The 13,608-nt window shown below is 41.5% G+C and overlaps 1 long non-coding RNA gene across 1 annotated transcript; it reads right to left on the bottom strand.

Annotated features, from left to right (window-relative positions):
- Window positions 1–1,061: 1,061 nt before the first annotated feature.
- On the bottom strand, window positions 1,062–9,994 carry LOC310660545. Its single transcript, XR_014503499.1, has 3 exons — window positions 8,666–9,994; window positions 5,689–5,782; window positions 1,062–1,148 (listed from the first exon to the last, which is right to left on the bottom strand). It is a non-coding gene; the product is annotated as an uncharacterized lncRNA (long non-coding RNA).
- Between the last annotated feature and the right edge of the window lie 3,614 nt (window positions 9,995–13,608).

Below are 13,608 nucleotides of genomic sequence, written 5' to 3'. Positions count from 1 at the left end.
CTGGACGGTTAAGTCCAGTCAAAGGCGACTATGGGGTTGTGGCACCCATCTCGCTTCAGGCCAAGGGAGCTGGCGTTTGTCCACAGACAGCTTTCCAGGCCATGTGGCCAGCATGACTAAACCCCTGCTGGCACAACGGAACACTGTGACAGAAGCCAGAGTGCATGAAAATGCCGTTTACCTTCCTGCTGCAGCGGTACCTATTTATCTACTTGCACTGGTGTGCTTTCAAGCTGCTATGTTGGCAGGAACTGGGACAGAGCAACGGGAGCTCACCCTGTTGAGGGGATTCGAATCGCCGACCTTCCACTGGCAAGCCCAAGAAGCTCAGTGGTTTATACCACAGCGCCACCCGCGTCCCTACATCCACATGCAGAACCACATATGCAACACACTACAGTAGCCTATCCAGCTTTTGTTTATCCCACTTTTAATCCACCGAGGTCAGGGCACCTTAGGGCCACTCCTTTATATCCCAGCAACACACTTAAGGGTGACAACTGAGCAGGGACGTGAACTCAAATCCCTGTCACCAAATCCCAGCACGATACACTAGTCTCCTTCAGAGGTTTGGGGCTACAACTCCCATCAGCTCCAGCCAGCAGGGCTAATGGTCACAGGCAATGGGAGGGCACCAGTTTGTAGCAGGTGAAAGGATGCTCTTCCGGCATCTTTTCACCTTCAGTGGTGGTTAGGTGAGCTCACTGTAGGCTGTGATGGTCTTTCACCCCATCCCCCCCCCCCTTTAGATGCTTATGTCTATTACGTCGCTTACTTTCAACAGTTGGAAACCAACTTTGGGGCACTCCCCTATTCATTCTGCTGAATTCAGCCCCAGACTCCTGCCCCACCTCTTTCCACATTGACATATTGCCATCCTTAGTGGCTGGATGTGTGGACAGAACATCTAATGCGTGTACAACAGTACAAGGGAGTGTCATTATTTTTAAGACAATCCATTGAGGCAATGTTCTGGTAAGTCTAGTTAAATCAGAAGGAGTTTATTCTTGGTTATTGGTTCCATCAAGATGACATACTTCATTTTTGATATAGCTCTGCCTAGCTCTCCAGATGCATAATGTCTATAAGCGTGTATTATGTCTTCTTGTGCTTCTCTGTACATTAATAAATCCACCAGCAGCGAAATTCTTGTTCATCATGAACAGCAGCAATAATAGCAAAATCGCAGGAACAGAAAAGAAATCAAGTGCTGTTATAAATCTCATGACTGGATGGGTCCAGCAAGAGTTTAATAATCAGTTACATTCCCCGGGACCTGTTCATTCATGCCTTTGCCTGGTAAAAAAATTATTGAAACACTTTTTACTCGCAGATAAAGCATTTCTTCCTTGATCAAATGGTAGATAATAACAGTCTTATTGACTCAAACCAGTCAGTGGGGTTTTAGCATTTTGCTGTTTTTGCTGTCTGGCTCCTTCATCCAGACTTCATCGTGTGTTAGTGGGCCTCTAAAATTGTGCTGGCTACAAAATGAATGTGTCCTGAGACAGAGACTCTTACGCACAGACAGGTGGGAGGAGGTGCTGTGATTTGTGAATGGCTGTTACTGATTTAGAATGCAGAATAGTACAGCTGAAAAGCCAATTTTGCATTTTCGCACAGAGAGTGCAAGTAGATAAATAGGTACCGCTCCAGCAGGAAGGTAAACGGTGTTTCCGTGCACTGCTCTGGTTCACCAGAAGCGGCTTAGTCATGCTGGCCACATGACCCGGAAACTGTACGCCTGCTCCCTCGGCCAATAAAGGGAGATGAGTGCCGCAACCCCAGAGTCGGCCATGACTGGACCTAACGGTCGGGGTCCCTTTATCTTTATCCTTTACACCCGTTCTGCATCCAAAGACAAATGGAAAAAAAACCTATCTCTGTACGATGTAGGGTCAACAGAGGATGCCATGGATAGTGTTAAGCCTAATTTGTGTCCTGCATTAGATCTGTATGGGTAGGTCAGCTTACTAGTTGTGCATAACAAAGTGGTAGAGTCTTAACAATAGGAAGTAAAGAAGCTTAAAATATATTGGTAGACCTGACTATGAAACCAATTCTTTCTCCACTGTTGAATAATAAGTAGGGTGGCCACCAGGGATGGGAGAGAACCTTGATTCAGTTCCCATTTAAAAGCAAACAGACTGTTTACATTTTCCAAAACAGTGCACAAACTAAGGTACCCTTGGGAATTTGCAGTCACCTGAATTTTACAGTGCAATTCTCCAACCATACAATGTTTACAAAAATACATACATTTGGGGGAAGTGTGCATAGAATGGAATATATTAGTGAAAATAACATATAGGAATGTATTATATTAGGGGAAATTGGTTGCAAAAAGTGTGTGCATTCATTAAAACTGTGTCTTGTAGAAGAAATTTGTACTAAAATGCCGATGAATTTTCATGAGGATTTTTAAAAAAATCACAAATTGCAGCAGAAATGTGGGGAATGGAATTTAAGATGGGGGACATGAGAAACTGAGGAAACCAAAATTGACAGATTTGTCAATCTTAGTGGCCTTAGCTACTAGTGGTTGCTTAGTGGCCACTTAAAGGTAAAGGTAACCATTAGGTCCAATTGTGACCGACTCTGGGGTTGTGCGCTCATCTCGCTCTATAGGCCAAAGGAGCCGGTGTTTGTCCACAGACAGCTTCCGGGTCATGTGGCCAGCATGACTAAGCCGCTTCTGGCGAACCAGAGCAGCACACGGAAACACTGTTTACCTTCCCGCCGGAGTGGTACCTATTTATCTACTTGCACTTTGATGTGCTTTTGAACTGCTAGGTGGGCAGGAGCTGGAACAGAGCAACAAGAGCTCATCCTGTCGCAGGGATTCGAACCGCCGACCTTCTGATCGGCAAGTCCTAGGCTCTGTGGTTTAACCCACAGCGCCACCCGTGTCCCTTAGTGGCCACTTACACATTGCCAAAAATGAGGAAGGAATAAAAAAGGGATAAAAATAGGATACAAATTTCTGTAAAATTGCATATAATTTAGAAATAATTATTATATTTTATTTCTGTTTAAATTATATCCCACCCTACTATGAAAGACTGTAATCAGATGACCCATGAGTCCGCTTAATCTGTTGTCCTGGTGCTCTTCAAGGCTCCTGCTTCTTCCAAGACTTGAAAACCCACACAAAATGCCTCTGTCTTTAAGCTTCAATTTGGCCTACATCCACTGCCTTCAAGCACTGGTCTAACATCTCAACAACCTCTCCCAGTTTAGATGGAACAATGCTGGGTGTCATCTGCATATGGATGACACCTCATTCCAAATCTCCTGATGACAGCTCCCAGTTTTCATACAGATTTTATGAGGGACAAGATGGAATCCTGTAGGACACCAGAGGAAAGCTCCCACTGTATTGAATGGTGCCTCCTATAACTACTTTCTGGAAATAGCCTGGAAGTAGGAGTGGAACCACTGAAGTACAGTGCCCACAACCCCCACATCCCTGAGAAGCTGCTGAAGGTTCAGCAGTATCAAAAGACATTAAGAGATGAAGGAGATAAAACGATCAAGGAGAACAAGCAGGGTTGCACTCCCCACACCTCTCACCCCATAAATATCATCAGTTACAGTGACCAAGGTGGTTTCAGTGCCATGGCCAGGTCTGAAGCCAGACTCAGTTTTCTCCAAGCATGCCTGAAGTTGGTCACTACTCTATCATGCACAAGGGGATATTCCTCACTGGGGAATAGTCGATTAACCCTTCTGGGTCCAGGGAAGTCCTCTTAAGGAGTAGACACACCTCCTTCAAGGCAGGTGGTACTTTGCCCTCCTCCAGTGAAGCATCAATTACTTCCTGGACTCATATTGTCGACCTCCTATGGCTAGCTCCAAGAAGTCAGGATGGGCGAGCATCAAGGTGGGCAGGTGGTTGGCTGCATTTCTTGAAGCTGGTTGTCCACATTCACAGGCTGCAATAATTGAAAATGGTCCAATATGGATGGGACAGTGCTCTGGACACTTGCATTGAACTTGGTCTAATTGTGGCATCCAACTCTATACAAATCAGAGTAATTTTGTCCCTAAAGTGCTCCACAAAATAGTTGCAGTAGGCTTTTGAGGATGTTAAAGCAATGAACTCTTGGCCAGGTGACAAAAGCCCATTCACCACTTGGAAAAGCTTGGCCAGATGTCTATTTGCAGCTCTAATGGTAGTGGAGAAGTAAACTTTATTTGCTGCCACCACCGCAGCAATGCAACTTCACCCATGTTTAGTCAGGTTTGGATAAAGATTTACAATACTTGCACTCTAGCATCTGATTCTCCTGTTTCATCATACACAGTTCACAAGAGTACCAAGATGACTGTGTGCTCCACAGCGACGATGAAGGCACTGAGGAGCAATTCTGTCAATAGCTTTATGCAGGTAAAGGTAAAGGTGGCACTACTCTAAACCACTGATCCTCTTGGGCTTGCTGATTGGAAGGTCGGTGGTTCGAATCCACGCAACAGGGTGAACTTCCGTTGCTCTGTCCCAGCTTCTGCCAAACTAGCAGTTCAAAAGCATACCTGCGCAAGTAGATAAATAGATACCACTTGGCAGGAAGGTAAATGGCGTTTTTGTGCACTCTGGCACTCGTCACAGTGTCCCATTGTGCCAGAAGTGGTTTAGTCATGCTGGTCACATGATCCTGAAAGCTGTCTGTGGAGAAGCGCCAGCTCCTTCGGCCTGAAGCGAGATAAGTGCCACATCCTATAGTCGCCTTTGACTAGATTTAACCATCCAGGGGTCCTTTGCTTTTTTTTTTTACCTTTTGCATCAGCCAGGACTTTGGCTAATTGGCATCCAATACCCTTTTCAATGTCTTGGGGGGGGGGAAACTATTGGTTTATTGTTGTTGTTGTTGTTGTTGTTGTTGTTGTTATTTTTATTTTATTGTTTTGTAGTTTTTATATTGTAATTTGACTGAGATCTAGAGATGGATGGCGGTCTACAAATTTAATAAATAATCATCATCATCTCAGAATTCCATAGCAAGTTGAAAGCGTTGATAGCCATGTAAGCTAGAAAAATCCCATAGAACATTCAGGAATTCCTCAGATTCCTAAGTCTCCAAGGGGGTGGGCCTTCTCATTGCTCCCCCCCCCCCCCCCGTGGAGTGGAGTAGCTACTTCTTCATTTTTCAAAATTAAATTGCCCTTCAGATATTATCAGTTGCACATGATATTGTTAAAGAGCATCTGGAAAACAAATATTGTTACACAGAACTGAATCCCATGCATTCACAGATCCCAAGCGTGCAGCTGGATCAGTTGCTAATTAGTACTGTGCCATGATCCAAGGTGTTGGCATTAATTATAAAGCCCTGCACAACTTTGGTCTTTAGTTACCTGCAAGGCTTCCTCTGGAGGGGATTGAATTAGCAGCTTCCTGCTTTTAGTCATGAGGAAAAATGATGTCTGTGGACCTTTCAAGTGGCAAAATGCACCTCAAGACTCAGTAATCACTCAGAGGTCAGCATTTGTTTTTTTAGATGATCCATTATTTTCATCTAGTCTTAACATCTTCTAATCAAACCTCTCTACTTCTACGCTCCTCAGCTTCTCTGTCTTTAAAGCTTAGATATATGATGATCAGGAATAAGGACATCTGTCTGGAGGTGCTCCATTTATATTTTTTATATACTGCCAACTCAAATAAAATCTCAAGGTGGTATATCTTACTATATAATAAAAATTTGAGAGTGTCGTCAGACTGCAGTTCCCTTGGATGCTATCAGGGCATCATTCACTTCTTCATCCTCAACCCCTGCTTTTACTGTGGGGAACAAGAGAAAAAAGCCTGCATTTCAAAGACCGCAAAATTTCTGCTGGAAGAACATTCTACATCAAAGAGCTATTATTGGCGGCACCAACGGACCAATTTCTAGTTGAAGCCTGTCACACTTTTGTAACATGAAGTACAATTATTAATTAATTAATTAATTAAATTTGTATGCCACACTTCATCTGAAAATCGCAGGGCGTTTCACAACATAATCACAACCAGCTTGGACAAAAGGCTTCAGGTAGTCCTTAAGGTATTATCTAACAACAACAACAACAACAGATTTATATCCCGCCCATCTGGCTGGGTTTCCCTAGCCACTCTCCCAACAGAATATTAATAATAATAAAAAAGCGATAAAACATCAAACATTAAAAACTTCCCTAAACAGGGCTGCCTTCAGATGTCTTCTAAAAGTCAGATAGTTGTTTATTTCCTTGAACCTCCTCCCAGTACCAGTACCTCCTCCCACCAGTACCTAAGTATGTCACTTTCAGTTGCTATTTTGCTTAGAAAGATGGGATATAAATTCTGGCCTAAATAAATAATACTCATTTATATAAGCATGACTCATAAGTGGAGACGTCAAAGCTCTTGAACCTGATGTACTCTTTTGATAAGTGTTCTCAGCGAAATGCCTGAACTATTTCATCCAAACTACAAGAAAGAAGATTCCACCTAAACATTAGGAAGAACTTCCTGACAGTAAGAGCTGTTCAACAGTGGAATTTGCTGCCAGGGAGTGTGGTGGAGTCTCCTTCTTTGGAGGTCTTTAAGCAGAGGCTTGACAACCATATGTCAGGAGTGCTCTGATGGTGTTTCCTGCTTGGCAGGTGGTCAGACTCGATGACCCTTGTGGTCTCTTCCAACTCTATGATTCTATGGTTCTATGATTCTATGATTTGGTTATTTGTCATTTACTTTGTATCTTAGTTGCATTTGAATCTGTCTACATAAAAATCATTAAAGATGAAATGGGTGGAAGGAAGCATGATGGAGTTGGGAATGGCCAGCAGAATCTGCTAAACAGTTTTATGAGGAATAGAACAATTTACTCACGACTGAAGGAAGACGATTCACTGTGCAGAGGCCTCATTAATCTATAGGCTTATGAGTATTTGAGGTGTGATGGTTTGTAACTCTTTATTGGAATAGGATATATCAGTTTCATGTTGTTCTAGGCTGAATCCTTTATCTTGAACATCCAGGACAATATACACAACCCGTTTAAATAGAGGTCAAATGCTACATTACATTCTTTTTAGGATTTTGTCTCTTTTGAAACCCTTTACTATCTGCAATCAGTCACATAATGTTTAGGCAGCAATGAATAAAAGGTATGTACAGTAGCTCGTGGTGAGTCATGCATGATGGTTTTCATTTGTTTCATGCTCCAAAAAATTCAGTATTAATAATAAAATCTGTTTCCCTTTTTAGCTATTTTAGTTACATAACATAAGACATTTTCTCTCCTAAAATATTGCTTGAAATCCACATATGCCAATAAAAACTTCACCAAGTAATGAAATGGCAGCAGCTGGATTTTGAAACATCCCCCCTACACACACACACAGACCCACACACACACAGACCCACACACACACACAGGAATTAAGGAATCATAGTGAAGAAAATGCACAACAGCCATAATGGTGGGACTTGAGTGATAGCCTGAAAAGGATAGAATGCAATGCTCCATGAACATATGGAGCCATGTAAGGGGAAAAAAAAGGTCTTCTAAGAGATTAATGGAAGATTTCCCTTATTTTAAATGATACCTTATTATTGCCCTTTTCTTCAAAATATGTCAGCCCTGTACAACATTATTGGTGTCCCTTAATTCAGAGCACTATATTGCTGTATTGACTAGAATAAATGCCAGATATCTAGAGTGCCCCATATTTTTAAACTTTGACTTGGCAAATCTATAGTGTGATTGAACTAATTGAACATTAGTGGCATGTTTTTTTTTTTAATGGCTGATGAGCCCTGAGAGCCTCAGAGATAGTCTGTCCAGTCCGAATTAACACTCGGACATATGGATTCTCATCTGAACCATCTGGGTCTACAAAACCAGCTGGAAACGCTGCCTGAATGCCATAGGCAATATTTTTGTTTCAATTTGTGGTTCAAATTAAGCTGTAAATAAATTGTAAGAAGTCATAAGGTCAAGAAGTATAGAAGCGCAGGATGGAAAAGATCAATAATATTGCTGTTTCTCATAATGCTTCTGTTTCTAACAAACAGGAACAATCTACCATCAATATAATAGAATCATAGAATTATAGAATTGTAAAGTTGTAAAGTTGTAAGGGACCTCAAGGGTCATCTAGTCCAACCCCCTGCCTACCTATGACACTATGCTCAAAGAGAAAAGAAAATATCAGCAATAGTACTTTAGTGATACTACATGCCTCCAAATCATCTATGGAATGGGGAACAATTTTGGAAACAGGCCTTTGGAAGCATCCCTGAGGAAATCTTTGTATCCAAAAATGGTGTGATCTTTTGGTGCACACTTTCTGAGTACAGTGGTACCTCTGGTTATGAACTTAATTTGTTCCGGAGGTCCGTTCTTAACCTGAAACTGTTCTTAACCTGAGGTACCACTTTAGCTAATGGGGCCTCCTGCTGCCACCGCACGATTTCTGTTCTCATCCTGAGGTAAAGTTCTTAACCCGAGGTACTACTTCCTGGTTAGCAGAGTCTGCAACCCGAAGTGTTAGTAACCTGAAGTGTTAGTAACTTGAGGCGTTTGTAACCCAAGGTACCACTGTACAAGTTTGCCTTGCCCATTAGTATCACTGGCTCTGCTCTGAGTATGACTAGTATGGGATACAACCCACAAACCCCAACATCTCCGGGAAGGCTGACCTGAGCAAGACTCCATTTTGAAATCCTGGAGAGAGCTGTTGCCAGCCAATGTAGACAATACTGGGAGCTGTATGGACCAATGATCTGTCTCATCTTCCTTTGTTCCTTTGTTGGGTTCCTTTGTTCAGTCACAGAATGGAGTAGGAGAGCTGGTCTGCACAACTTGGCTGTGGTGTCCCTGACAGACCCCTGAACGGTTTCAAACCCTGAACATGCCTCACTCTCTTCCTCCACGTGATTGTTTATTGTGTGAATGAACACCAAGCATGGAACTGAAACCTGACGGCGGTAGCTATTTGGATTCAACAGCAGTAAACGTTCCAAATTCTGTTTGTTCTACTCTTAAGTCTCTTGTGGCCTCATTTTGCTAAGTCCGCTGTGGCAAGTATTGCACACCTGCCCTAATGTTGATGGGCATTGTGATAGCACAGGAGAACAGGCCTTTTCCTGCAGGTCTTTTAAACTCTTCAGAACTTATGAAGATATTACAGAACTTGTTGCCTAGCAACAGGTGCCTGGCATAGCAGCTGCGGGAGCCTGTCAGCACCTAAAAGCATCGATTGCGAGCCCCTGTGCCCTCTGAAATATGCTTGTGGCTTATTTAAGTAGCTAGCATCCCTGTAAACCAAGCAAGTGCCTGGAATTTGGGTGGGAATTTGAAAAGAGCGAGGGATGAAATTCTAGAACAGAGTGACAGAACTGAGGTAGCTGAGGAGGTAAGTGATAAAATGATTACTAAGCTCTTTAACAGTTGAAGAATTGACCGAAAGTTGCATGCCATAAAGCTTATTGATGAATAGGACATTTAATTCAGGAATAGGGTCGTCATTTAATCCTTCAAAACTCTTCATGCCATTATTCAAAGATTATTACATACCTTTTCTTTGTTTCCGGAGTGCAATTACTCCTGAATCTCCTTTTTGAGTCTTGTCAGTTGAAGCTGAGGGTGAGTTAAGATCCCAGGCAGTTAACACTCACAAAGGTGGAATTAAGGGTGCCCACACTGGGCACCAAGCTGAGAGGGTGCCACACTGGGTGCTGCAACAATGCCAAAGGTGAGAGACGTGGGGAGGGGGGAGCCAAATTTTGGCATCTTGCAGGGTGCCACTGAAATTTTAAAGCCCAAAGTCTGCCTTTGAACTACACAGTTCAAAGAAAGGCACAGCTGGTCAGGGCTCCTTGAAATTCTTATCGTTACAGACAGCAAGGAAGATGGGGATTTGGGTCCTCTGAAGGAAAATGTACATAATTTCAAGACAAAGGCCAAACTGAATTGTGATGTTGTGTGACCTAGAACTTATCACCGTAATGTATAAGTGAGTGTTTGTGTAGACCCAGACAGGAGCTGTCTAATGCGTACTGGCTGACAGTCTGGTTATGAGATTCTGTAACTTAGTAATCCTTTCTCTCATAGAGGCCCCCATCTGTACCATACATTGAAAGTAGCATCACACCACTTTAAAAAAGTCATTGTTTTCCCCAGAGGGTTATGGGAACTGTAATTTGTTAAGGATGCTGTTTAGGACAGTTTTCAGAGTTCCATCGGATGTAAATGGCAGCTCTCTGAGGGACATAGGAGATAACCTAGCAACTCTTAGCACCCTTAACAAACTACTGTTCCCAGAATTCTTTGGGGAAAACCACGACTTTCAAAAGTGGTATGACACTGCTTTCAATGTGTAGTGCAGACGGGGCTGTTTAAATGAATCCCCAAGAGACAGATCTCTGGAGTGAAAACAATACAACCACAGGAGAGGTATCTAGGATTAAATGAAATAACATGCACTAGCAGTACCACAAAGCCATTCTCTTATATGTTGCATGGCTCATTTAAGTTCACCTTTCTGCATACTCTAGGCTGTATGCTGGCTTGCCATGCCAGGAGCTGCCTGAGTCAGCTCTGAGATGCTGTGCTTTTAGTTTCAGTTCTGCATTACAAGCAGCAGTTTCCTGCAAATGTTCTTTCCCCCTCCATAAACTGTTTTGCACTAAAGTTGTTTTGGTTGTGCATCCTCTGTGTGGCCTCCTCTTTACGTCACTTGAGCACAATTGGAGGCTTTTGTGGGGTCATGCTAACCAGTGGCAGCTGGTAACGTTTTTATTTGACAGGGCTGCAAGTTTTAACCCGGCTGTTTTCATCACAGTGGGACTTGTACAGCACTTATTTAGGGAAATGTGCCATTGTGCATGTGCAGAGTGTCATTGTGTCCTCACTAAAAAAAAACCAACCCAATTATTTTCTGCACATCTATGAACAGAGGAAGAAGGGTCCTTATAGAAGGGTCGAAGTATAGGATTGATTCTATACCTCTTGTTTTAAAAATTATTACCTGACATTTGTTATGGAATTTGTGCATTGATTATACCTAGACATCAACTGATAAAAAAACTAAACAATCATAAACTTTTAACATGTGAGGAAGTTGCTTCCAGTTTCATGCAGCTGCTCTCCAGGTTTTGGGGAACTAAAAGCCCAATAATCCTAGAATTTTAGCCATGCTGGCAGCAACTGATGGGTGTTGTGGTTCAATGTAGAGGGCACCATGTTGATTACTCTTGGAGAAGACAATACAAGCCTATGTGGACCAATGCCTTACACAGTATAAGGAGTTTTGTTTGTCCATGCATTTTCATTACATGGAAAGCTCTGACAGGTAGTATTTCTGCCCCCTGGTTCAGCACTGTCGTTTGAGAAACTGCATTTTCCAGTTTCCATTTATTGACTGTTCTGTGTGTGCTCATTATTCATTAGCTAATATCTGCACAATTAACCTGGATGAATGGGATTGGATATGAAATCACAAACATAGCAATGGCCTTATTATAAGTTGTGTACAAAGTATTATTACTTCTTAGTTCAAGGAGAAAAGAGTGGGTGAGTAGAGTTTCTATACAGAAGCTTACACATCTTGTAAGATTTTGAGAGGTACGAGAAACTGGGAGGCAGGAACTTTGTGGAGAAATGGAACTTATTTGTAGAACATTGGAACACTCAATCCCAGGAGAAATTTACAATTTTTAAATTAAGGTTCTTTATTAGGAATTATAGAGGGATGCAGTTTGGGTTGATTATTGCACTTTTTGACTATGGTTTATGAAGTATGATGTATCATTTAAAAGTTGGAAAATCAAATAAACAAAAAAATAATAATGCAACCTTATAAGGTAACAGTGGAATGGCTATTGAAGGCTTGGTATTAATGCCAAATATTGCTTCTATAGCACATCTGGATATTCTAGTATTTGTCTTCCTCCCAAGTGCACAGCAACTTCATTTGTTCAAAACAAATAATAAATTCAGTTGTAGGGACTCCAAAACATGCATTTTCTATCTATTAATAGTACACTTCCTTTCTGTTGGCACAGGAAATTACTCAGAGACAAGTACACCGATAACTGTGATAAACAAACTAGTGTAGCACTTTTTTTTCTATTCTCAGCCGTCTTTCAGATCACAACATAATTCTAAGTTAAAGAAAAGGGAGAAGGAAAAGTAAAAAGAAGAGGATTCAATGGCTAAATGAGTCACTTGTTTGATTCTCAGTGACTCTATTAATGAGCTAAAAAAGGTCTGCATATAATTTATTAAAATTGATGGAATTCAGGGGAAAATAATGCGATTTTGAGCCATAGTTAAGTGACTAACTAAGACTGCAATGTTTTGCATGCTTACTTGGGGAGAAAATCCCATTGCTTTTCGGTAAACATGCATATTATTGCACTACACAGAGCACAGTTTATCCAGAATATGTGTAAATCACAAGAATTTGTGGAGATACAATAATGCATTTCCCAAAAGACCTAAAAGTCAGAAAAATATAAGCCAACACTGTTAGTCAATCCCATTTATCCTGTTTCTTTGAATCTCTGATTCTTATGCCATATATGAAAATGGATTACACAATCTTATTCCGTATTCAGAAGCATATTCAGGAAGTTTTGCTGGTGATCCCATCACAGAGTGAAGTTTGCAGGCGAGGGCTGCCAAGGTTTGCAGTGCAGGGCTTTCTCTGTGGTGGCCCCACAGCTCTGGAATAACCTCCTGTCTGAGATGTGTTATGCTGATGCATCATTTTAAATCAAATAATAAGTAAAGATACACTGCTTTGCCCAGGCTTTTGGATAAGGACGAAGTGCACAGTGATGTTTTACTTTCACTTCTGACACCTGTTTTATTTCAAGTTGTTTGAGTCATTTCATTTTAAATTGTGATTGTTAATTGTTATTTTAGTGTTATTGTGCGTCGCTCTGGGACCCTTGAGTGAAGCGTGGGTTACAAATGCCTCAAATAAATAATACTAAATGATAAACTGGAAGCAAGAATCTTCAGTTTTGTGGTATTGATTACTGGGGTGGCATACGTGCTGCTTGAGATGTCTTTACCCGACACTCAGTTTCTGTACTGTAAGTCTGTCCACTAGTCTTGTAACCCTTTCCTGGGAGTAAGCCCCATTAAACCCAATGGGATTTATTTCTGAGTAGATGTGTATAGAATTCCATGGTAAATCGCTGAAAGTTTGCTTGTTTAAAATATTTATACTGCACCTTTTCACCTACTAGTAAGGTGCTCAAGATGGTGAGTCTCAACAAAAATTAAAGATGATGAATGCGGATGAATTTTGCACAGATACTCCTGCACAAAACACACACACTGAAATTTAGCCTGCTGTGTGTGACTTCTGAAATCTGAAGTGGTTCTTCTGCATCCCATCAATTATTGGGTGCTAATAGGTAGATGCACTAGATGTAAACACAGACAATTGTTAACATGTTGCTTGTTTTAAAATGCCTCAACTGAGAGATCAGATACTAATATTTTAATACTGAAACGAACTATTAAATATATATATAGCTCTGTGCAGACAACTCCAGAATTTTGACTCTTAAAATATTGCATTAAGGTTGAATTTTGAAAATTATAATAAAAGACATGCAGGCGATAT

The sequence above is a fragment of the Podarcis tiliguerta genome (genome assembly GCF_965153285.1).
Source record: "Podarcis tiliguerta genome assembly, chromosome: 12".
NCBI lineage: Eukaryota > Metazoa > Chordata > Lepidosauria > Squamata > Lacertidae > Podarcis > Podarcis tiliguerta.
Note: the sequence above shows the minus strand (reverse complement) of the source record. Positions and strands in the feature narration are given on the sequence as shown.